This window comes from Aegilops tauschii, chromosome 7 (assembly GCF_002575655.3).
Source record: "Aegilops tauschii subsp. strangulata cultivar AL8/78 chromosome 7, Aet v6.0, whole genome shotgun sequence".
NCBI lineage: Eukaryota > Viridiplantae > Streptophyta > Magnoliopsida > Poales > Poaceae > Aegilops > Aegilops tauschii.
Window position 1 is genome coordinate 24440496 of NC_053041.3, and position 26481 is coordinate 24466976.

Sequence of the window (26481 nt, forward strand, 5' to 3'; positions counted from 1 at the left end):
ACCTATAAATGATTTTTGGAAAAAATAAAGAGCAAACTACGAGGCAACTGCTGTTCAAATTTGACCCGCTTCCAACTAAATCGGCATAAATTTGTCTTTTTCACGAGAGTTGGATCAAAACTTTTTACACCGAACCATTTGGTCAATTGTGCATCAAATATGGCCTAGTATTTTAGAAAAATGATTTGGTCCAATTTTGCAACAAATATATGGTAGGTCCTTCACAAAAAAAACTCATTTCGGGCACTCAAAAAATGGAAAATGAAATTTCCGTGCAAAGAAAATGAAAACTCCCTTAGGCAACATTGTTTGGAATTCCAAGATGCACCCTTGTGCACAATATGAGATCATTTGAACAAACTATGCCATGAATGTGGCCATAGGATTGATCATTTGGCTTGAAAGCCATGAATCTTCACGCATCATAGCTCATTCCTGAGACACTTTTTTAAAATAATTACCGTATTACAAGTTTATCATTTTTTATGGTAACTTGGTCACATATAATTACACAATGCGAAGGTTTTCCAATTTTTTGATTTTTTTTGAATTTTTTATGCCCGTTTCAAAATGCGGTCAAAACGGCGGGCTTGACCGTTCCTAGCTAGTGGTTGAATCTTGGAAAACTTATGATGTTTCTCTGATTAAATCGATACTTATGTACCTATAAATGATTTTTGGAAAAAATAAAGAGCAAACTACGAGGCAACTGCAGTTCAAATTTGACCCGCTTCCAACTGAATCGGCAGAAATTTGTCTTTTTCACGAGAGGTGGATCAAAGCTTTTTACACCCAACCATTTGGTCAATTGTGCATTAAATATGGCCTAAAGTTATATAAAAATGATTTGGTCCAATTTTGCAACAAATATATGGTAGGTCATTCACAAAAAAAACTCATTTCGGGCACTCGAAAAATGGAACATGAAATTTCCGTGCATCGAAAATGAAAACTCCCTTAGGCAACATTGTCTAGAATTCCAAGATGCACCCTTGTGCACAATATGATATCATTTGAACAAACTATGCCATGAATGTGGCCATAAGATTGATCATTTGGCTTGAAAGCCATGAATCTTCACGCATCATAGCTCATTTCTGAAAACACTTTTTTAAAATAATTACCGTATTACAAGTTTATTATTTTTTCTGGTAACTTGGTCGCATATAATGACACAATGCGAAGGTTTTCCAAATTTTTGAATTTATTTTGAATTTTTTATGCCCGTTTCAAAATGCGGTCAAAACGGCGGGCTTGACCGTTCCTAGCTAGTGGTTGAATCTTGGAAAACTTTTGATGTTTCTATGATTAAATAGATACTTATGTACCTATGAATGATTTTCGGAAAAAAGAAAGAGCAAACTACGAGGCAGCTGCAGTTCAAATTTGAACCACTTCCAACTAAATCGGCAGAAATTTGTCTTTTTCATGAGAGGTGGATCAAAACTTTTTACACCCAACCATTTGGTCAATTGTGCATTAAATATGGCCTAGTATTTCAGAAAAATTATTTGGTCCAATTTTGCAACAAATATATGGTAGGTCCTTCACAAAAAAACTCATTTCGGGCACTCGAAAAATGGAAAATGAAATTTCCGTGCAAAGAAAATGAAAACTCCCTTAGGCAACATTGTTTGGAATTCTAAGATGCACCCTTGTGCACAATATGAGATCATTTGAACAAACTATGCCATGAATGTGGCCGTAAGATTGATCATTTGGATTGAAAGCCATGAATCTTCACGCATGATAGCTCATTTCTAAGAACACTTTTTTAAAATAATTGCCGTATTACAAGTTTATTTTTTTTGGCAACTTGATCACATATAATGACACAATGCGAAGGTTTTCCAATTTTTTGATTTTTTTAATATTTATGCCCGTTACAAAATGCAGTCAAAACGGCGGGCTTGACCGTTCCAAGCTAGTGGTGGAATCTTGGAAAACTTTTGATGTTTCTCTGATTAACTACGTACTTATGTACCTATAAATGATTTTTGTAAAAAATAAAGAGCAAACTACAAGGCAGCTGCAGTTCAAATTTGACCCACTTCGAACTGAATCGGCAGAAATTTGTCTTTTTCACGGGAGTTGGATCAAAACTTTTTACACCCAACCATTTGGTCAATTGTGCATCAAATATGGCCTAGTATTTTAGAAAAATGATTTGGTCCAATTTTGCAACAAATATATGGTAGGTCATTCACAAAAAAAACTCATTTCGGGCACTCGAAAAATGGAAAATGAAATTTCCGTGCAAAGAAAATGAAAACTCCCTTAGGCAACATTGTTTGGAATTCCAAGATGCACCCTTGTGCACAATATGAGATCATTTGAACAAACTATGCCATGAATGTGGCCGTAAGATTGATCATTTGGATTGAAAGCCATGAATCATCACACATGATAGCTCATTTCTCAGAACACTTTTTAAAAATAATTGCCGTATTACAAGTTTATTATTTTTTCTGGCAACTTGATCACATATAATGACACAATGCGAAGGTTTTCCAATTTTTTGAATTTTTTTGAATTTTTTATGCCCGTTTCAAAATGCGGTCAAAACGGCGGTTTTGAACGTTCCTAGCTAGTGGTTGAATCTTGGAAAACTTTTGATGTTTCTCTGATTAAATAGATACTTATGTACCTATAAATGATTTTTGGAAAAAATAAAGAGCAAACTACGAGGCAACTGCAGTTCAAATTTGACCCGCTTCCAACAGAATCGGCAGAAATTTGTCTTTTTCACGAGAGGTGGATCAAAACTTTTTACACCCAACCATTTGGTCAATTGTGCATCAAATATGGCCTACTATTTTAGAAAAATGGTTTGGTCCAATTTTGCAACAAATATATGGTAGGTCATTCACAAAAAAGAACTCATTTCGGGCACTCGAAAAACGGAAAATGAAGTTTCCGTGCAAAGAAAATGAAAACTCCCTTAGGCAAAATTATTTGGAATTCCAAGATGTACCCTTGTGCACAATATGAGATCATTTGAACAAACTATTCCATGAATGTGGCCATCAGATTGATCATTTGGCTTGAAAGCCATGAATTTTCACGCATGTAGCTCATTTGTCACAACACTTTTTTAAAATAGTTGCCGTATTAGAAGTTTATTATTTTTTCTGGCAACTTGGTCACATATAGTGACACAATGCGAAGGTTTTCCAATTTTTTGATTTTTTGAATTTTTTATGCCCGTTTCAAAATGCGGTCAAAACGACGGGCTTGACCGTTTCTAGCTAGTTGTTGAATCTTGGAAAACTTTTGATGTTTCTCTGATTAAGTAGATACTTATTTACCTATGAATGATTTTTGGAAAAAATAAAGAGCAAACTACGAGGCAGCTACAGTTTAAATTTGACCCGCTTCCAACTAAATCGGTAGAAATTTGTCTTTTTCACGAGAGGTGGATCAAAACTTGTTACACCCAACCATTTTGTCAATTGTGCATTAAATATGGCCTAGGATTTTAGAAAAATGATTTTGTCCAATTTTGCAACAAATATATGGTAGGTCCTTCACAAAAAAACTCATTTCAGGCACTCAAAAATGGAAAATGAAATTTCCGTGCAAGGAAAATGAAAACTCCCTTAGGCAACATTGTTTGGAATTCCAAGATGCACCCTTGTGCACAGTATGAGATCATTTGAACAAATTATGCCATGAATGTGGGCATAAAATTGATCATTTGGCTTGAAAGCCATGAATCTTGACGCATGATAACTCATTTCTACGAACACTTTTTAAAAATAATTACCGTATTACAAGTTTATTATTTTTTCTGGCAACTTGGTCACATATAATGACACAATGTGAAGGTTTTCCAATTTTTTGATTTTTTTTAAATTTTTTATGCCCGTTTCAAAATGTGGTCAAAACGGCGGGCTTGACCGTTCCTAGCTAGTTGTTGAATCTTGGAAAACTTTTGATGTTTCTGTGATTAAATAGATACTTATTTACATATAAATGATTTTTGGAAAAAAATAAAGAGCAAACTACGAGGCAGCTGCAGTTCAAATTTGACCAGCTTCCAACTGAATCGGCAGAAATTTGTCTTTTTCAGGAGAGGTGGATCAAAACTTTTTACACCCAACCATTTTGTCAATTGTGCATTAAATATGGCCTAGTATTTTAGAAAAATGATTTGGTCCAATTTTGCAACAAATATATGGTAGGTCCTTCACACAAAAACTCATTTTGGGCACTTGGAAAATGGAAAATGAAATTTCCGTGCATAGAAAATGAAACTCCCTTAGGCAACATTGTTTGGAATTCCAAGATGCACCCTTGTGCACAGTATGAGATCAGTTGAACAAACTATGCCATAAATGTGGCCATAAAATTGATCATTTGGCTTGAAAGCCATGAATCTTCACGCATGATAACTCATTTCTGAGAACGCTTTTTAAAAATAATTACCGTATAACAAGTTTATTATTTTTTCTGGCAACTTGGTAACATATAATGACACAATGCGAAGGTTTTCCAATTTTTTGATTTTTTTGAATTTTTTATGCCTGTTTCAAAATGCGGTCAAAACGACGGGCTTGACCGTTCCTAGCTAGTAGTTGAATCTTGGAAAACTTTTGATGTTTCTCTGATTAAATAGATACTTATTTACCTATAAATGATTTTTGGAAAAAATAAAGAGCGAACTACGAGGCAGCTATAGTTCAAATTTGACCCGCTTCCAACTGAATCGGTAGAAATTTGTCTTTTTCACGAGAGGTGGATAAAAACTTTTTACACCCAACCATTTTGTCAATTGTGCATTAAATACGGCCTAGTATTTTAGAAAAATTATTTGGTCCAATTTTGCAACAAATATATGGTAGGTCCTTCACAAAAAAACTCATTTCGGGCACTCGAAAAATGGAAAATGAAATTTCCGTGCAAAGAAAATGAAAACTCCCTTAGGAAACATTGTTTGGAATTCCAAGATGCACCCTTGTGCACAGTATGAGATCAGTTGAACAAACTATGCCATAAATGTGGCCATAAAATTGATCATTTGGCTTGAAAGCCATGAACCTTCACGCATGATAACTCATTTCTGAGAACGCTTTTTAAAAATAATTACTGTATAACAAGTTTATTATTTTTTCTCGCAACTTGGTCACATATAATGACACAATGCGAAGGTTTTCCATTTTTTTTTGATTTTTTTGAATTTTTTATGCCTGTTTCAAAATGCGGTCAAAACGGCGGGCTTGACCATTCCTAGCTAGTGGTTGAATCTTGGAAAACTTTTGATGTTTCTATGATTAAATAGATACTTATGTACTTGTAAATGATTTTTCGAAAAAATAAAGTACTACGAGGCAGCTGCAGTTCAAATTTGACCCGCTTCCAACGAAATCGGCAGAAATTTGTCTTTTTCACGAGAGGTGGATCAAAACTTTTTACACCCAACCATTTGGTCAATTGTGCATTAAATACGGCCTAGTATTTTAGAAAAATTATTTGGTCCAATTTTGCCACAAATATATGGTAGGTCCTTCACAAAAAAAACTCATTTCGGGCACTCGAAAAATGGAAAAATGAAATTTCCCTGCAAAGAAAATGAAAACTCCCTTAGGCAACAATTTTTGGAATTCTAAGATGCACCCTTGTGCACAATATGAGATCATTTGAACAAACTATTCCATGAATGTGGCCATCAGATTGATCATTTGGCTTGAAAGCCATGAATCTTCACGCATGATAGCTCATTTCTCAGAACACTTTTTTAAAATAATCACCGTATTACAAGTTTATTATTTTTATGGTAACTTGGTCACATATAATGACACAATGCGAAGGTTTTCCAATTTTTTTGATTTTTTTTGAATTTTTTATGCCCGTTTCAAAATGCGGTCAAAACGGCGGGCTTGACCGTTCCTAGCTAGTGGTTGAATCTTGGAAAACTTTTGATGTTTCTCTGATTAAATAGATACTTATTTACCTATAAATGATTTTTTGAAAAAATAAAGAGCAAACTACGAGGCATCTGCAGTTCAAATTTGACCCGCTTCCAACTGAATCGGCAGAAATTTGTCTTTTTCACGAGAGGTGGATCAAAACTTTTTACACCCAATCATTTGGTCAATTGTGCATTAAATATGGCCTAGTATTTTAAAAAATGATTTGGTCTAATTTTGCAAAAAATATATGGTAGGTCCTTCACAAAAAAACTCATTTCGGGCGCTCAAAAAATGGAAAATGAAATTTCTGCGCAAAGAAAATGAAAACTCCCTTAGGCAACATTGTTTGGAATTCCAAGATGCACCCTTGTGCACAATATGAGATCATTTGAGCAGACTATGCCATGAATGTGGCCGTAAGATTGATCATTTGGATTGAAATCCATGAATCTTCACGCATGATAGCTCATTTCTGAGAACACTTTTTAAAAATAATTGCCGTTTTACAAGTTTATTATTTTTTCTGGCAACCTGATCACATATAATGACACAATGCGAAGGTTTTCCAATTTTTTGATTTTTTTTTGAATTTTTTATGCCCGTTTCAGAATGCGGTCAAAACGGCGGGCTTGACCGTTCCTAGCTAGTGGTTGAATCTTGGAAAACTTTTGATGTTTCTCTGATTAAATAGATACTTATGTACCTATAAATGATTTTTGGAAAAAATAAAGAGCAAACTATGAGGCAGCTGCAGTTAAAATTTGACCCGCTTCCAACTGAATCGGCAGCAATTTGTCTTTCACAAGAGGTGGATCAAAACTTTTTACACCCAACCATTTGGTCAATTGTGCATTAAATATGGCCTAGTATTTTAGAAAAATGATTTGGTCCAATTTTCCAACAAATATATGGTAGGTCCTTCATAAAAAAAACTCATTTCGGGCACTCGAAAAATGGAAAATGAAATTTCCGTGCAAAGAAATTGAAAACTCCCTTAGGCAACATTGTTTGGAATTCCAAGATGCACCCTTGTGCACAATATGAGATCATTTGAACAAATTATCCCATGAATGTGGCCATAAGATTGATCATTGTCTTGAAAGCCATGAATCTTCACGCATGATAGCTCATTTCTAAGAACACTTTTTTTAAAATAATTACCGTATTACAAGTTTATTATTTTTTCTTATAACTTGGTCGCATATAATGACACAATGCGAAGGTTTTCCAATTTTTTGATTTTTTTTGAATTTTTTATGCCTGTTTCAAAATGCGGTCAAAACGGCGGGCTTGGCCGTTCCTAGCTAGTCTTGTAAAACTTTTGATGTTTCTCTGATTAAATAGATACTTATGTACCTATAAATGATTTTTGGAAAAAATAAAGAGCAAACCACGAGGCAACTGCAGTTCAAATTTGACCCGCTTCCAATTGAATCGGGAGAAATTTGTCTTTTTCATGAGAGGTGGATCAAAACATTTTAGACCCAACCATTTGGTCAATTGTGCATTAAATACGGCCTAAAGTTTTAGAAAAATGATTTTCTCCAATTTTGTAACAAATATATGGTAGGTCCTTCACAAAAAACTCATTTCGGGCACTCGAAAAATGGAAAATGAAATTTCCGTGCAAAGAAAATGAAAACTCCCTGAGGCAACATTGTTTGGAATTCCAAGATGCACCCTTGTGCACAATATGAGATCATTTGAACAAACTATTCCATAAATGTGGCCATAAGATTGATCATTTGGCTTGAAAGCCATGAATCTTCACGCATGTAGCTCATTTGTCAGAACACTTTTTTAAAATAATTGCCGTATTACAAGTTTATTATTTTTTCTAGCAACTTGGTCACATATAATGACACAATGCGAAGGTTTTCCAATTTTTTTGATTTTTTTGAATTTTTTATGCCCGTTTCAAAATGTGGTCAAAACGGCGGGCTTGACCGTTTCTACCTAGTTGTTGAATCTTGGAAAACTTTTGATGTTTCTCTGATTAAATAGATACTTATTTACCTATAAATGATTTTTGGAAAAAATAAAGAGCAAACTACGAGGCAGCTGATGTTCAAATTTGACCCGCTTCCAATTGAATCGGCCGAAATTTGTCTTTTTCACAAGAGGTGGATCAAAACTTTTTACACCCAACCATTTTGTCAATTGTGCATTAAATATGGCCTAGTATTTTAGAAAAATTATTTGGTCCAATTTTGAAACAAATATATGGTAGGTCCTTCACAAAAAAACTCATTTCGGGCACTTGGAAAATGGAAAATGAAATTTCCGAGCAAAGAAAATGAAAACTCCCTTAGGCAACATTGTTTGGAATTCCAAGATGCACCCTTTGGCACAATATGAGATCATTTGAACAAACTATGCCATGAATGTGGCCATAAAATTGATCATTTGGCTTGAAAGCCATGAATCTTCACGCATGATAGCTCATTTCTGAGAACACTTTTTTAAAATAATTGCTGTTTTACAAGTTTATTATTTTTTTGGCAACTTGATCACATATAATGACACAATGCGAAGGTTTTCCAATTTTTTTATTTTTTCTAATTTTTTTATGCCCGTTTCAAAATGCGGTAAAAACGGCGGGCTTGACCGTTCTTAGCTAGTGGTTGAATCTTGGAAAACTTTTGATGTTTCTATGATTAAATAGATACTTATGTACCTGTAAATGATTTTTTGAAAAAATAAAGTGCAAACTACGAGGCAGCCGCAGTTCAAATTTGACCCGCTTCGAACTAAATCGGCAGAAATTTGTCTTTTTCATGAGAGGTGGATCAAAACTTTTTACACCCAACCATTTGGTCAATTGTGCATTAAATATGGCCTAGTATTTTGGAAAAATGATTTGGTCCAATTTTGCAACAAATATATGGTAGGTCCTTCACAAAAAAACTCATTTCGGGCACTCAAAAAATGGAAAATGAAATTTCCGTGCAAAGAAAATGAAAACTCCCTTAGGCAACATTGTTTGGAATTCCAAGATGCACCCTTGTGCACAATATGAGATCATTTGAACAAACTATGCCATGAATGTGGCCATAAGATTGATCATTTGGCTTGAAAGCCATGAATCTTCACGCATGATAGCTCATTTCTCAGAACACTTTTTTAAAATAATCACCGTATTACAAGTTTATTATTTTTCATGGTAACCTGGTCACATATAATGACATAATGCGAAGGTTTTCCAATTTATTGATTTTTTTTTTGAATTTTTTATGCCTGTTTCAAAATGCGGTCAAAACGACGGGCTTGACCGTTCCTAGCTAGTGGTTGAATCTTGGAAAACTTTGGATGTTTCTCTGATTAAATAGATACTTATGTACCTATAAATGATTTTTGGAAAAAATAAAGAGCAAACTACGAGGCAGCTGCAGTTCAAATTTGACCCGCTTCCAACTGAATTGGCAGAAATTTGTCTTTCACAAGAGGTGGATCAAAACTTTTTACACCCAACCATTTCTTCAATTGTGCATTAAATATGGCCTAGTATTTTAAAAATGATTTGGTCCAATTTCGCAACAAATATATGGTAGGTCCTTCACAAAAATAACTCATTTCGGGCACTCGAAAAATGGAAAATGAAATTTCCGTGCAAAGAAAATGAAAACTCCCTTGGGCAACATTGTTTGGAATTCCAAGATGCACCCTTGTGCATAATATGAGATCATTTGAACAAACTATGCCATGAATGTGGCCATAAGATTGATCATTTGGCTTGAAAGCCATGAATTTTCACGCATGATAGCTCATTTCTGAGAACACTTTTTTAAAATAATTACCGTATTACAAGTTTATTATTTTTTCTGGTAACTTGGTCGCATATAATGACACAATGCGAAGATTTTCCAATTTTTTGATTTTTTCGAATTTTTTATGCCTGTTTCAAAATGCGGTCAAAACAGCGGGCTTGACCGTTCCTAGCTAGTGGTTGAATCTTGGAAAACTTTTGGATTTTCTCTGATTAAATAGATACTTATGTACCTATAAATGATTTTTGGAAAAAATAAAGAGCAAACTACGAGGCAGCTGCAGTTCAAATTTGACCCGCTTCCAACTAAATCGGCAGAAATTTGTCTTTTTCACGAGAGGTGGATCAAAACTTTTTACACCCAATCATTTGGTCAATTGTGCATTAAATATGGCCTAGTATTTAAAAAAATTATTTGGTCCAATTTTGCAACAAATATATGGTAGGTCCTTCACAAAAAAAACTCATTTCGGGCACTCGAAAAATGGAAAATGAAATTTCCGTGCAAAGAAAATAAAAACTCCCTTAGGCAACATTGTTTGGAATTCCAAGATGCACCCTTTGGCACAATATGAGATCATTTGAACAAACTATGCCATGAATGTGGCCGTAAGATTGATCATTTGGATTGAAAGCCATGAATCTTCACGCATGATATCTCAATTCTGGGAACACTTTTTAAAAATAATTGCCGTATTACAAGTTTATTATTTTTTCTGGCAACTTGATCACATATAATGACACAATGCGAAGGTTTTCTAATATTTTGATTTTTTTTTAATTTTTTATGCCCGTTTCAAAATGCGGTCAAAACGGCGGGCTTGACCGTTCCTAGCTAGTGGTTGAATCTTGGAAAACTTTTGATGTTTCTCTGATTAAATAGATACTTATCTACCTATAAATGATTTTTGGAAAAAATAAAGAGCAAACTACGAGGCAGCTGCAGTTCAAATTTGACCCGCTTCCAACTGAATCGGCAGAAATTTGTCTTTCACAAGAGGTGGATCAAAACTTTTTACACCCAACCATTTCTTCAATTGTGCATTAAATATGGCCTAGTATTTTAAAAATGATTTGGTCCAATTTTGCAACAAATATATGGTAGGTCCTTCACAAAAAAACTCATTTCGGGCACTCGAAAAATGGAAAATGAAATTTCCGTGCAAAGAAAATGAAAACTCCCTTGGGCAACATTGTTTGGAATTCCAAGATGCACCCTTGTGCATAATATGAGATCATTTGAACAAACTATGCCATGAATGTGGCCATAAGATTGATCATTTGGCTTGAAAGCCATGAATCTTCACGCATGATAGCTCATTTCTGAGAACACTCTTTTAAAATAATTACCGTATTACAAGTTTATTATTTTTTCTGGTAACTTGGTCGCATATAATGACACAATGCGAAGGTTTTCCAATTTTTTGATTTTTTCGAATTTTTTATGCCTGTTTCAAAATGCGGTCAAAACAGCGGGCTTGACCGTTCCTAGCTAGTGGTTGAATCTTGGAAAAGTTTTGGATTTTCTCTGATTAAATAGATACTTATGTACCTATAAATGATTTTTGGAAAAAATAAAGAGCAAACTACGAGGCAGCTGCAGTTCAAATTTGACCCGCTTCCAACTAAATCGGCAGAAATTTGTCTTTTTCACGAGAGGTGGATCAAAACTTTTTACACCCAATCATTTGGTCAATTGTGCATTAAATATGGCCTAGTATTTAAAAAAATGATTTGGTCCAATTTTGCAACAAATATATGGTAGGTCCTTCACAAAAAAAACTCATTTCGGGCACTCGAAAAATGGAAAATGAAATTTCCGTGCAAAGAAAATAAAAACTCCCTTAGGCAACATTGTTTGGAATTCCAAGATGCACCCTTTGGCACAATATGAGATCATTTGAACAAACTATGCCATGAATGTGGCCGTAAGATTGATCATTTGGATTGAAAGCCATGAATCTTCACGCATGATATCTCAATTCTGGGAACACTTTTTAAAAATAATTTGGTCAATTGTGCATTAAATATGGCCTAGTATTTAAAAAAATGATTTGGTCCAATTTTGCCACAAATATATGGTAGGTCCTTCACAAAAAAAACTCATTTCGGGCACTCGAAAAATGGAAAATGAAATTTCCGTGCAAAGAAAATAAAAACTCCCTTAGGCAACATTGTTTGGAATTCCAAGATGCACCCTTTGGCACAATATGAGATCATTTGAACAAACTATGCCATGAATGTGGCCGTAAGATTGATCATTTGGATTGAAAGCCATGAATCTTCACGCATGATATCTCAATTCTGGGAACACTTTTTAAAAATAATTGCCGTATTACAAGTTTATTATTTTTTCTGGCAACTTGATCACATATAATGACACAATGCGAAGGTTTTCTAATATTTTGATTTTTTTTTTAATTTTTTATGCCCGTTTCAAAATGCGGTCAAAACGGCGGGCTTGACCGTTCCTAGCTAGTGGTTGAATCTTGGAAAACTTTTGATGTTTCTCTGATTAAATAGATACTTATCTACCTATAAATGATTTTTGGAAAAAATAAAGAGCAAACTACGAGGCAGCTGCAGTTCAAATTTGACCCGCTTCCAACTGAATCGGCAGAAATTTGTCTTTCACAAGAGGTGGATCAAAAAATTTTACACCCAACCATTTCGTCAATTGTGCATTAAATATGGCCTAGTATTTAAAAAAATGATTTGGTCCAATTTTGCAACAAATATATGGTAGGTCCTTCACAAAAAAAACTCATTTCGGGCACTCGAAAAATGGAAAATGAAATTTCCGTGCAAAGAAAATGAAAACTCCCTTGGGCAACATTGTTTGGAATTCCAAGATGCACCCTTGTGCATAATATGAGATCATTTGAACAAACTATGCCATGAATGTGGCCATAAGATTGATCATTTGGCTTGAAAGCCATGAATCTTCACGCATGATAGCTCATTTCTGAGAACACTTTTTTAAAATAATTACCGTATTACAAGTTTATTATTTTTTCTGGTAACTTGGTCGCATATAATGACACAATGCAAAGGTTTTCCAATTTTTTGATTTTTTCGAATTTTTTATGCCTGTTTCAAAATGCGGTCAAAACAGCGGGCTTGACCGTTCCTAGCTAGTGTTTGAATCTTGGAAAACTTTTGGATTTTCTCTGATTAAATAGATACTTATGTACCTATAAATGATTTTTGGAAAAAATAAAGAGCAAACTACGAGGCAGCTGCAGTTCAAATTTGACCCGCTTCCAACTAAATCGGCAGAAATTTGTCTTTTTCACGAGAGGTGGATCAAAACTTTTTACACCCAATCATTTGGTCAATTGTGCATTAAATATGGCCTAGTATTTTAAAAAATGATTTGGTCCAATTTCGCAACAAATATATGGTAGGTCCTTCACAAAAAAAACTCATTTCGGGCACTCGAAAAATGGAAAATGAAATTTCCGTGCAAAGAAAATAAAAACTCCCTTAGGCAACATTGTTTGGAATTCCAAGATGCACCCTTTGGCACAATATGAGATCATTTGTACAAACTATGCCATGAATGTGGCCGTAAGATTGATCATTTGGATTGAAAGCCATGAATCTTCACGCATGATATCTCAATTCTGGGAACACTTTTTAAAAATAATTGCCGTATTACAAGTTTATTATTTTTACTGGCAACTTGATCACATATAATGACACAATGCGAAGGTTTTCTAATATTTTGATTTTTTATGAATTTTTTATGCCCGTTTCAAAATGGGGTCAAAACGGCGGGCTTGACCGTTCCTAGCTAGTGGTTGAATCTTGGAAAACTTTTGATGTTTCTCTGATTAAATAGATACTTATCTACCTATAAATGATTTTTGGAAAAAATAAAGAGCAAACTACGAGGCAGCTGCAGTTCAAATTTGACCCGCTTCCAACTTAATCGGCAGAAATTTGTCTTTCACAAGAGGTGGATCAAAACTTTTTACACCCAACCATTTCGTCAATTGTGCATTAAATATGGCCTATTATTTAAAAAAATGATTTGGTCCAATTTTGCAACAAATATATGGTAGGTCCTTCACAAAAAAAACTCATTTCGGGCACTCGAAAAATGGAAAATGAAATTTCCGTGCAAATAAAATGAAAACTCCCTTAGGCAACATTGTTTGGAATTCCAAGATGCACCCTTGTGCATAATATGAGATCATTTGAACAAACTATGCCATGAATGTGGCCATAAGATTGATCATTTGGCTTGAAAGCCATGAATCTTCACGCATGATAGCTCATTTCTGAGAACACTTTTTTAAAATAATTACCGTATTATAAGTTTATTATTTTTTCTGGTAACTTGGTCGCATATAATGACACAATGCGAAGGTTTTCCAATTTTTTGATTTTTTTCGAATTTTTTATGCCTGTTTCAAAATGCGGTCAAAACAGCGGGCTTGACCGTTCCTAGCTAGTGGTTGAATCTTGGAAAACTTTTGGATTTTCTCTGATTAAATAGATACTTATGTACCTATAAATGATTTTTGGAAAAAATAAAGAGCAAACTACGAGGCAACTGCAGTTCAAATTTGACCCGCTTCCAACTGAATCGGCAGAAAATTGTCTTTTTCACGAGAGGTGGATCAAAACTTTTTACACCCAACCATTTGGTCAATTGTGCATTAAATATGGCCTAAAGTTTTAGAAAAATGATTTGGTCCAATTTTGCAACAAATATATGGTAGGTCATTCACAAAAAAAACTCATTTCGGGCACTCGAAAAATGGAAAATGAAATTTCCGTGCAAAGAAAATGAGAACTCCCTTAGGCAACATTGTTTGGAATTCCAAGATGCACTCTTGTGCACAATATGAGATCATTTGAACAAACTATTCCATGAATGTGGCCATAAGATTGATCATTTGGCTTGAAAGCCATGAATCTTCACGCATGTAGCTCATTTGTCAGAACACTTTTTTAAAATAATTGTCGTATTACAAGTTTATTATTTTTTCTCGCAACTTGGTCACATATAATGACACAATGCGAGGGTTTTCTAATTTTTTGATTTTTTTGAATTTTTTATGCCCGTTTCAAAATGTGGTCAAAACGGCGGGCTTGACCGTTTCTAGCTAGTTGTTGAATATTTGAAAACTTTTGATGTTTCTCTGATTAAATAGATACTTATTTACCTATAAATGATTTTTGGAAAAAAATAAAGAGCAAACTACGAGGCAGCTGCAGTTCAAATTTGACCCGCTTCCAATTGAATCGGCAGAAATTTGTCTTTTTCACAAGAGGTGGATCAAAACTTTTTACACCCAACCATTTTGTCAATTGTGCATTAAATATGGCCTAGTATTTTAGAAAAATGATTTGGTCCAATCTGGAAACAAATATATGGTTGGTCCTTCACAAAAAAACTCATTTCGGGCACTCGAAAAATGGAAAATGAAATTTCCGTGCAAAGAAAATGAAAACTCCCTTAGGCAACATTGTTTGGAATTCCAAGATGCACCCTTGTGCACAATATGAGATCATTTGAACAAACTATGCCATGAATGTGGCCATAAGATTGATCATTTGGCTTGAAAGCCATGAATCTTCACGCGTGATAGCTCATTTCTGAGAACACCTTTTAATAATAATTACCGTATTACAAGTTTATTATTTTTTCTGGCAACTTGGTCACATATAATGACACAATGCAAAGGTTTTCCAATATTTCGATTTTTTTTGAATTTTTTATGACCGTTTCAAAATGCGGTCAAAATGGTGGGCTTTACCGTTCCTAGCTAGTAGTTGAATCTTGGAAAACTTTTGATGTTTCTCTGATTAAATAGATACTTATGTAACTATAAATAATTTTTGGAAAAAATAAAGAGCAAACTACGAGGCAGCTGCAGTTCAAATTTGACCCGCTTCCAACTCAATCGGCAGAAATTTGTCTTTTTCACGAGAGGTGGATCATAACTTTTTACACCCAACCATTTGGTCAATTGCGCATTAAATATGGCCTAGTATTTTAGAAAAATGCTTTGGTCCAATCTGGAAACAAATATATGGTTGGTCCTTCACAAAAAAACTCATTTCGGGCACTCGAAAAATGGAAAATGAAATTTCCGTGCAAAGAAAATGAAAACTCCCTTAGGCAACATTGTTTGGAATTCCAAGATGCACCCTTCTGCACAATATGAGATCATTTGAACAAACTATGCCATGAATGTGGCCATAAGATTGATCATTTGGCTTGAAAGCCATGAATCTTCACGCGTGATAGCTCATTTCTGAGAACACTTTTTAAAAATAATTACCGTATTACAAGTTTATTATTTTTTCTGGCAACTTGGTCACATATAATGACACAATGCGAAGGTTTTCCAATATTTTGATTTTTTTTATTTTTTATGACCGTTTCAAAATGCGATCAAAACGGCGGGCTTGACCGTTCCTAGCTAGTGGTTGAATCTTGGAAAACTTTTGATGTTTCTCAGATTAAATAGATACTTATGTACCTATAAATGATTTTTGGAAAAAATAAAGAGAAAAACTACGAGGCAGCTGCAGTTCAAATTTGACCCGCTTCCAACTGAATCGGCAGAAATTTGTCTTTTTCACGAGAGGTGGATCAAAACTGTTTACGCCCAACCATTTGGTCAATTGTGCATAAAATATGGCCTAGTATTTTATAAAAATGATTTGGTCCAATTTTGCAACAAATATATGGTAGGTCCTTCACAAAAAAACTCATTTCCGGCACTCGAAAAATGGAAAATGTAATTTTCGTGCAAAGAAAATGAAAACTCCCTTAGGCAACATTGTTTGGAATTCCAAGATGCACCCTGTGCACAATATGAGATCATTTGAACAAACTATGCCATGAATGTGGCCATAAGATTGATCATTTGGCTTGAAAGCAATGAATCTTCACGCGTGATAGCTCATTTCTGAGAACACTTTTTAAAAATAATTACCGTATTACAAGTTTATTATTTTTTCTGGCAACTTGGTCACATATAATGACACAATGCGAAGGTTTTCCAATATTTTGATTTTTTTTGAATTTTTTATGACCGTTTCAAAATGCGGTCAAAACGGCGGGCTTGACCGTTCCTAGCTAGTTGTTGAATCTTGGAAAACTTTTGATGTTTCTCTGATTAAATAGATACTTATGTACCTATAAATGATTTTTGGAAAAAATAAAGAGCAAACTACGAGGCAGCTGCAGTTCAAATTTGACCCGCTTCCAACTGAATCGGCAGAAATTTATCTTTCACAAGAGGTGGATCAAAACTTTTTACACCCAATCATTTGGTCAATTGTGCATCTAATATGGCCTAGTATTTTAGAAAAATGGTTTGGTCCAATTTTGCAACAAATATATGGTAGGTCCTTCACAAAAAAACTCGTTTCGGGCACTCGAAAAATGGAAAATGAAATTTCCATGCAAAGAAAATAAAAACTCCCTTAGGCAACATTGTTTGGAATTCCAAGATGCACCCTTGTGCACAATATGAGATCATTTGAACAAACTATGCCATGAATGTGGCCATAAGATTGATCATTTGGCTTGAAAGCCATGAATCTTCACGCATGTAGCTCATTTGTTAGAACACTTTTTAAAAATAATTGCCGTATTACAAGTTTATTATTTTTTCTGGCAACTTGATCACATATAATGACACAATGCGAAGGTTTTCTAATATTTGGATTTTTTTTGAATTTTTTATGCCCGTTTCAAAATGCGGTCAAAACGGCGGGCTTGACCGTTCCTAGCTAGTGGTTGAATCTTGGAAAACTTTTGATGTTTCTCTGATTAAATAGATACTTATCTACCTATAAATGATTTTTGGAAAAAATAAAGAGCAAACTACGAGGCAGCTGCAGTTCAAATTTGACCCGCTTCCAACTGAATCGGCAGAAATTTGTCTTTCACAAGAGGTGGATCAAAACTTTTTACACCCAACCATTTCGTCAATTGTGCATTAAATATGGCCTAGTATTTTAAAAAATGATTTGGTCCAATTTTGCAACAAATATATGGTAGGTCCTTCACAAAAAAAACTCATTTCTGGCACTCGAAAAATGGAAAATGAAATTTCCGTGCAAATAAAATGAAAACTCCCTTAGGCAACATTGTTTGGAATTCCAAGATGCACCCTTGTGCATAATATGAGATCATTTGAACAAACTATGCCATGAATGTGGCCATAAGATTGATCATTTGGCTTGAAAAGCCATGAATCTTCACGCAAGATAGCTCATTTCTGAGAACACTTTTTTAAAATAATTACCGTATTACATGTTTATTATTTTTTCTGGTAACTTGGTCGCATATAATGACACAATGCGAAGGTTTTCCAATTTTTTGATTTTTTTCGAATTTTTTATGCCTGTTTCAAAATGCGGTCAAAACAGCGGGCTTGACCGTTCCTGGCTAGTGGTTGAATCTTGGAAAACTTTTGTATTTTCTCTGATTAAATAGATACTTATGTACCTATAAATGATTTTTGGAAAAAATAAAGAGCAAACTACGAGGCAACTGCAGTTCAAATTTGACCCGCTTCCAACTGAATCGGCAGAAAATTGTCTTTTTCACGAGAGGTGGATCAAAACTTTTTACACCCAACCATTTGGTCAATTGTGCATTAAATATGGCCTAAAGTTTTAGAAAAATGATTTGTTCCAATTTTGCAACAAATATATGGTAGGTCATTCACAAAAAAAACTCATTTCGGGCACTCGAAAAATGGAAAATGAAATTTCCGTGCAAAGAAAATGAGAACTCCCTTAGGCAACATTGTTTGGAATTCCAAGATGCACCCTTGTGCACAATATGAGATCATTTGAACAAACTATTCCATGAATGTGGCCATAAGATTGATCATTTGGCTTGAAAGCCATGAATCTTCACGCATGTAGCTCATTTGTCAGAACACTTTTTTAAAATAATTGTCGTATTACAAGTTTATTATTTTTTCTCGCAACTTGGTCACATATAATGACACAATGCGAGGGTTTTCTAATTTTTTGATTTTTTTGAATTTTTTATGCCCGTTTCAAAATGTGGTCAAAACGGCGGGCTTGACCGTTTCTAGCTAGTTGTTGAATATTTGAAAACTTTTGATGTTTCTCTGATTAAATAGATACTTATTTACCTATAAATGATTTTTGGAAAAAAATAAAGAGCAAACTACGAGGCAGCTGCAGTTCAAATTTGACCCGCTTCCAATTGAATCGGCAGAAATTTGTCTTTTTCACAAGAGGTGGATCAAAACTTTTTACACCCAACCATTTTGTCAATTGTGCATTAAATATGGCCTAGTATTTTAGAAAAATGATTTGGTCCAATCTGGAAACAAATATATGGTTGGTCCTTCACAAAAAAACTCATTTCGGGCACTCGAAAAATGGAAAATGAAATTTCCGTGCAAAGAAAATGAAAACTCCCTTAGGCAACATTGTTTGGAATTCCAAGATGCACCCTTGTGCACAATATGAGATCATTTGAACAAACTATGCCATGAATGTGGCCATAAGATTGATCATTTGGCTTGAAAGCCATGAATCTTCACGCGTGATAGCTCATTTCTGAGAACACCTTTTAATAATAATTACCGTATTACAAGTTTATTATTTTTTCTGGCAACTTGGTCACATATAATGACACAATGCAAAGGTTTTCCAATATTTCGATTTTTTTTGAATTTTTTATGACCGTTTCAAAATGCGGTCAAAATGGTGGGCTTTACCGTTCCTAGCTAGTAGTTGAATCTTGGAAAACTTTTGATGTTTCTCTGATTAAATAGATACTTATGTAACTATAAATAATTTTTGGAAAAAATAAAGAGCAAACTACGAGGCAGCTGCAGTTCAAATTTGACCCGCTTCCAACTCAATCGGCAGAAATTTGTCTTTTTCACGAGAGGTGGATCATAACTTTTTACACCCAACCATTTGGTCAATTGCGCATTAAATATGGCCTAGTATTTTAGAAAAATGCTTTGGTCCAATCTGGAAACAAATATATGGTTGGTCCTTCACAAAAAAACTCATTTCGGGCACTCGAAAAATGGAAAATGAAATTTCCGTGCAAAGAAAATGAAAACTCCCTTAGGCAACATTGTTTGGAATTCCAAGATGCACCCTTCTGCACAATATGAGATCATTTGAACAAACTATGCCATGAATGTGGCCATAAGATTGATCATTTGGCTTGAAAGCCATGAATCTTCACGCGTGATAGCTCATTTCTGAGAACACTTTTTAAAAATAATTACCGTATTACAAGTTTATTATTTTTTCTGGCAACTTGGTCACATATAATGACACAATGCGAAGGTTTTCCAATATTTTGATTTTTTTTATTTTTTATGACCGTTTCAAAATGCGATCAAAACGGCGGGCTTGACCGTTCCTAGCTAGTGGTTGAATCTTGGAAAACTTTTGATGTTTCTCAGATTAAATAGATACTTATGTACCTATAAATGATTTTTGGAAAAAATAAAGAGAAAAACTACGAGGCAGCTGCAGTTCAAATTTGACCCGCTTCCAACTGAATCGGCAGAAATTTGTCTTTTTCACGAGAGGTGGATCAAAACTGTTTACGCCCAACCATTTGGTCAATTGTGCATAAAATATGGCCTAGTATTTTATAAAAATGATTTGGTCCAATTTTGCAACAAATATATGGTAGGTCCTTCACAAAAAAACTCATTTCCGGCACTCGAAAAATGGAAAATGTAATTTTCGTGCAAAGAAAATGAAAACTCCCTTAGGCAACATTGTTTGGAATTCCAAGATGCACCCTGTGCACAATATGAGATCATTTGAACAAACTATGCCATGAATGTGGCCATAAGATTGATCATTTGGCTTGAAAGCAATGAATCTTCACGCGTGATAGCTCATTTCTGAGAACACTTTTTAAAAATAATTACCGTATTACAAGTTTATTATTTTTTCTGGCAACTTGGTCACATATAATGACACAATGCGAAGGTTTTCCAATATTTTGATTTTTTTTGAATTTTTTATGACCGTTTCAAAATGCGGTCAAAACGGCGGGCTTGACCGTTCCTAGCTAGTTGTTGAATCTTGGAAAACTTTTGATGTTTCTCTGATTAAATAGATACTTATGTACCTATAAATGATTTTTGGAAAAAATAAAGAGCAAACTACGAGGCAGCTGCAGTTCAAATTTGACCCGCTTCCAACTGAATCGGCAGAAATTTATCTTTCACAAGAGGTGGATCAAAACTTTTTACACCCAATCATTTGGTCAATTGTGCATCTAATATGGCCTAGTATTTTAGAAAAATGGTTTGGTCCAATTTTGCAACAAATATATGGTAGGTCCTTCACAAAAAAACTCGTTTCGGGCACTCGAAAAATGGAAAATGAAATTTCCATGCAAAGAAAATAAAAACTCCCTTAGGCAACATTGTTTGGAATTCCAAGATGCACCCTTGTGCACAATATGAGATCATTTGAACAAACTATGCCATGAATGTGGCCATAAGATTGATCATTTGGCTTGAAAGCCATGAATCTTCACGCATGTAGCTCATTTGTTAGAACACTTTTTAAAAATAATTGCCGTATTACAAGTTTATTATTTTTTCTGGCAACTTGATCACATATAATGACACAATGCGAAGGTTTTCTAATATTTGGATTTTTTTTGAATTTTTTATGCCCGTTTCAAAATGCGGTCAAAACGGCGGGCTTGACCGTTCCTAGCTAGTGGTTGAATCTTGGAAAACTTTTGATGTTTCTCTGATTAAATAGATACTTATCTACCTATAAATGATTTTTGGAAAAAATAAAGAGCAAACTACGAGGCAGCTGCAGTTCAAATTTGACCCGCTTCCAACTGAATCGGCAGAAATTTGTCTTTCACAAGAGGTGGATCAAAACTTTTTACACCCAACCATTTCGTCAATTGTGCATTAAATATGGCCTAGTATTTTAAAAAATGATTTGGTCCAATTTTGCAACAAATATATGGTAGGTCCTTCACAAAAAAAACTCATTTCTGGCACTCGAAAAATGGAAAATGAAATTTCCGTGCAAATAAAATGAAAACTCCCTTAGGCAACATTGTTTGGAATTCCAAGATGCACCCTTGTGCATAATATGAGATCATTTGAACAAACTATGCCATGAATGTGGCCATAAGATTGATCATTTGGCTTGAAAAGCCATGAATCTTCACGCATGATAGCTCATTTCTGAGAACACTTTTTTAAAATAATTACCGTATTACATGTTTATTATTTTTTCTGGTAACTTGGTCGCATATAATGACACAATGCGAAGGTTTTCCAATTTTTTGATTTTTTTCGAATTTTTTATGCCTGTTTCAAAATGCGGTCAAAACAGCGGGCTTGACCGTTCCTGGCTAGTGGTTGAATCTTGGAAAACTTTTGTATTTTCTCTGATTAAATAGATACTTATGTACCTATAAATGATTTTTGGAAAAAATAAAGAGCAAACTACGAGGCAACTGCAGTTCAAATTTGACCCGCTTCCAACTGAATCGGCAGAAAATTGTCTTTTTCACGAGAGGTGGATCAAAACTTTTTACACCCAACCATTTGGTCAATTGTGCATTAAATATGGCCTAAAGTTTTAGAAAAATGATTTGTTCCAATTTTGCAACAAATATATGGTAGGTCATTCACAAAAAAAACTCATTTCGGGCACTCGAAAAATGGAAAATGAAATTTCCGTGCAAAGAAAATGAGAACTCCCTTAGGCAACATTGTTTGGAATTCCAAGATGCACCCTTGTGCACAATATGAGATCATTTGAACAAACTATTCCATGAATGTGGCCATAAGATTGATCATTTGGCTTGAAAGCCATGAATCTTCACGCATGTAGCTCATTTGTCAGAACACTTTTTTAAAATAATTGTCGTATTACAAGTTTATTATTTTTTCTCGCAACTTGGTCACATATAATGACACAATGCGAGGGTTTTCTAATTTTTTGATTTTTTTGAATTTTTTATGCCCGTTTCAAAATGTGGTCAAAACGGCGGGCTTGACCGTTTCTAGCTAGTTGTTGAATATTTGAAAACTTTTGATGTTTCTCTGATTAAATAGATACTTATTTACCTGTAAATGATTTTTGGAAAAAAAATATAGAGCAAACTACGAGGCAGCTGCAGTTCAAATTTGACCCGCTTCCAATTGAATCGGCAGAAATTTGTTTTTTTCACAAGAGGTGGATCAAAACTTTTTACACCCAACCATTTTGTCAATTGTGCATTAAATATGGCCTAGTATTTTAGAAAAATGATTTGGTCCAATCTGGAAACAAATATATGGTTGGTCCTTCACAAAAAAACTCATTTCGGGCACTCGAAAAATGGAAAATGAAATTTTCGTGCAAAGAAAATGAAAACTCCCTTAGGCAACATTGTTTGGAATTCCAAGATGCACCCTTGTGCACAATATGAGATCATTTGAACAAACTATGCCATGAATGTGGCCATAAGATTGATCATTTGGCTTGAAAGCCATGAATCTTCACGCGTGATAGCTCATTTTTGAGAACACCTTTTAATAATAATTACCGTATTACAAGTTTATTATTTTTTCTGGCAACTTGGTCACATATAATGACACAATGCAAAGGTTTTCCAATATTTCGATTTTTTTTGAATTTTTTATGACCGTTTCAAAATGCGGTCAAAATGGTCGGCTTTACCGTTCCTAGCTAGTAGTTGAATCTTGGAAAACTTTTGATGTTTCTCTGATTAAATAGATACTTATGTACCTATAAATGATTTTTGGAAAAAATAAAGAGCAAACTACGAGGCAACTGCAGTTCAAATTTGACCCGCTTCCAACTGAATCGGCAGAAAATTGTCTTTTTCACGAGAGGTGGATCAAAACTTTTTACACCCAACCATTTGGTCAATTGTGCATTAAATATGGCCTAAAGTTTTAGGAAAATGATTTGGTCCAATTTTGCAACAAATATATGGTAGGTCATTCACAAAAAAAACTCATTTCGGGCACTCGAAAAATGGAAAATGAAATTTCCGTGCAAAGAAAATGAGAACTCCCTTAGGCAACATTGTTTGGAATTCCAAGATGCACCCTTGTGCACAATATGAGATCATTTGAACAAACTATTCCATGAATGTGGCCATAAGATTGATCATTTGGCTTGAAAGCCATGAATCTTCACGCATGTAGCTCATTTGTCAGAACACTTTTTTAAAATAATTGTCGTATTACAAGTTTATTATTTTTTCTCGCAACTTGGTCACATATAATGACACAATGCGAGGGTTTTCTAATTTTTTGATTTTTTTGAATTTTTTATGCCCGTTTCAAAATGTGGTCAAAACGGCGGGCTTGACCGTTTCTAGCTAGTTGTTGAATATTTGAAAACTTTTGATGTTTCTCTGATTAAATAGATACTTATTTACCTATAAATGATTTTTGGAAAAAAATAAAGAGCAAACTACGAGGCAGCTGCAGTTCAAATTTGACCCGCTTCCAATTGAATCGGCAGAAATTTGTCTTTTTCACAAGAGGTGGATCAAAACTTTTTACACCCAACCATTTTGTCAATTGTGCATTAAATATGGCCTAGTATTTTAGAAAAATGATTTGGTCCAATCTGGAAACAAATATATGGTTGGTCCTTCACAAAAAAACTCATTTCGGGCACTCGAAAAATGGAAAATGAAATTTCCGTGTAAAGAAAATGAAAACTCCCTTAGGCAACATTGTTTGGAATTCCAAGATGCACCCTTGTGCACAATATGAGATCATTTGAACAAACTATGCCATGAATGTGGCCATAAGATTGATCATTTGGCTTGAAAGCCATGAATCTTCACGCGTGATAGCTCATTTCTGAGAACACCTTTTAATAATAATTACTGTATTACAAGTTTATTATTTTTTCTGGCAACTTGGTCACATATAATGACACAATGCAAAGGTTTTCCAATATTTCGATTTTTTTTGAATTTTTTATGACCGTTTCAAAATGCGGTCAAAATGGTGGGCTTTACCGTTCCTAGCTAGTAGTTGAATCTTGGAAAACTTTTGATGTTTCTCTGATTAAATAGATACTTATGTAACTATAAATAATTTTTGGAAAAAATAAAGAGCAAACTACGAGGCAGCTGCAGTTCAAATTTGACCCGCTTCCAACTGAATCGGCAGAAATTTGTCTTTTTCACGAGAGGTGGATCATAACTTTTTACACCCAACCATTTGGTCAATTGCGCATTAAATATGGCCTAGTATTTTAGAAAAATGATTTGGTCCAATCTGGAAACAAATATATGGTTGGTCCTTCACAAAAAAACTCATTTCGGGCACTCGAAAAATGGAAAATGAAATTTCCGTGCAAAGAAAATGAAAACTCCCTTAGGCAACATTGTTTGGAATTCCAAGATGCACCCTTCTGCACAATATGAGATCATTTGAACAAACTATGCCATGAATGTGGCCATAAGATTGATCATTTGGCTTGAAAGCCATGAATCTTCACGCGTGATAGCTCATTTCTGAAAACACTTTTTAAAAATAATTACCGTATTACAAGTTTATTATTTTTTCTGGCAACTTGGTCACATATAATGACACAATGCGAAGGTTTTCCAATATTTTTATTTTTTTATTTTTTATGACCGTTTCAAAATGCGGTCAAAACGGCGGGCTTGACCGTTCCTAGCTAGTGGTTGAATCTTGGAAAACTTTTGATGTTTCTCAGATTAAATAGATACTTTTGTACCTATAAATGATTTTTGGAAAAAATAAAGAGAAAAACTACGAGGCAGCTGCAGTTCAAATTTGAGCCGCTTCCAACTGAATCGGCAGAAATTTGTCTTTTTCACGAGAGGTGGATCAAAACTGTTTACACCCAACCATTTGGTCAATTGTGCATAAAATATGGCCTAGTATTTTATAAAAATGATTTGGTCCAATTTTGCAACAAATATATGGTAGGTCCTTCACAAAAAAACTCATTTCCGGCACTCGAAAAATGGAAAATGTAATTTTCGTGCAAAGAAAATGAAAACTCCCTTAGGCAACATTGTTTGGAATTCCAAGATGCACCCTGTGCACAATATGAGATCATTTGAACAAACTATGCCATGAATGTGGCCATAAGATTGATCATTTGGCTTGAAAGCAATGAATCTTCACGCGTGATAGCTCATTTCTGAGAACACTTTTTAAAAATAATTACCGCATTACAAGTTTATTATTTTTTCTGGCAACTTGGTCACATATAATGACACAATGCGAAGGTTTTCCAATATTTTGATTTTTTTTGAATTTTTTATGACCGTTTCAAAATGCGGTCAAAACGGCGGGCTTGACCGTTCCTAGCTAGTTGTTGAATCTTGGAAAACTTTTGATGTTTCTCTGATTAAATAGATACTTATGTACCTATAAATGATTTTTGGAAAAAATAAAGAGCAAACTACGAGGCAGCTGCACTTCAAATTTGACCCGCTTCCAACTGAATCGGCAGAAATTTATCTTTCACAAGAGGTGAATCAAAACTTTTTACACCCAATCATTTGGTCAATTGTGCATCAAATATGGCCTAGTATTTTAGAAAAATGGTTTGGTCCAATTTTGCAACAAATATATGGTAGGTCCTTCACAAAAAAACTCGTTTCGGGCACTCGAAAAATGGAAAATGAAATTTCCGTGCAAAGAAAATAAAAACTCCCTTAGGCAACATTGTTTGGAATTCCAAGATGCACCCTTTGGCACAATATGAGATCATTTGAACAAACTATGCCATGAATGTGGCCGTAAGATTGAT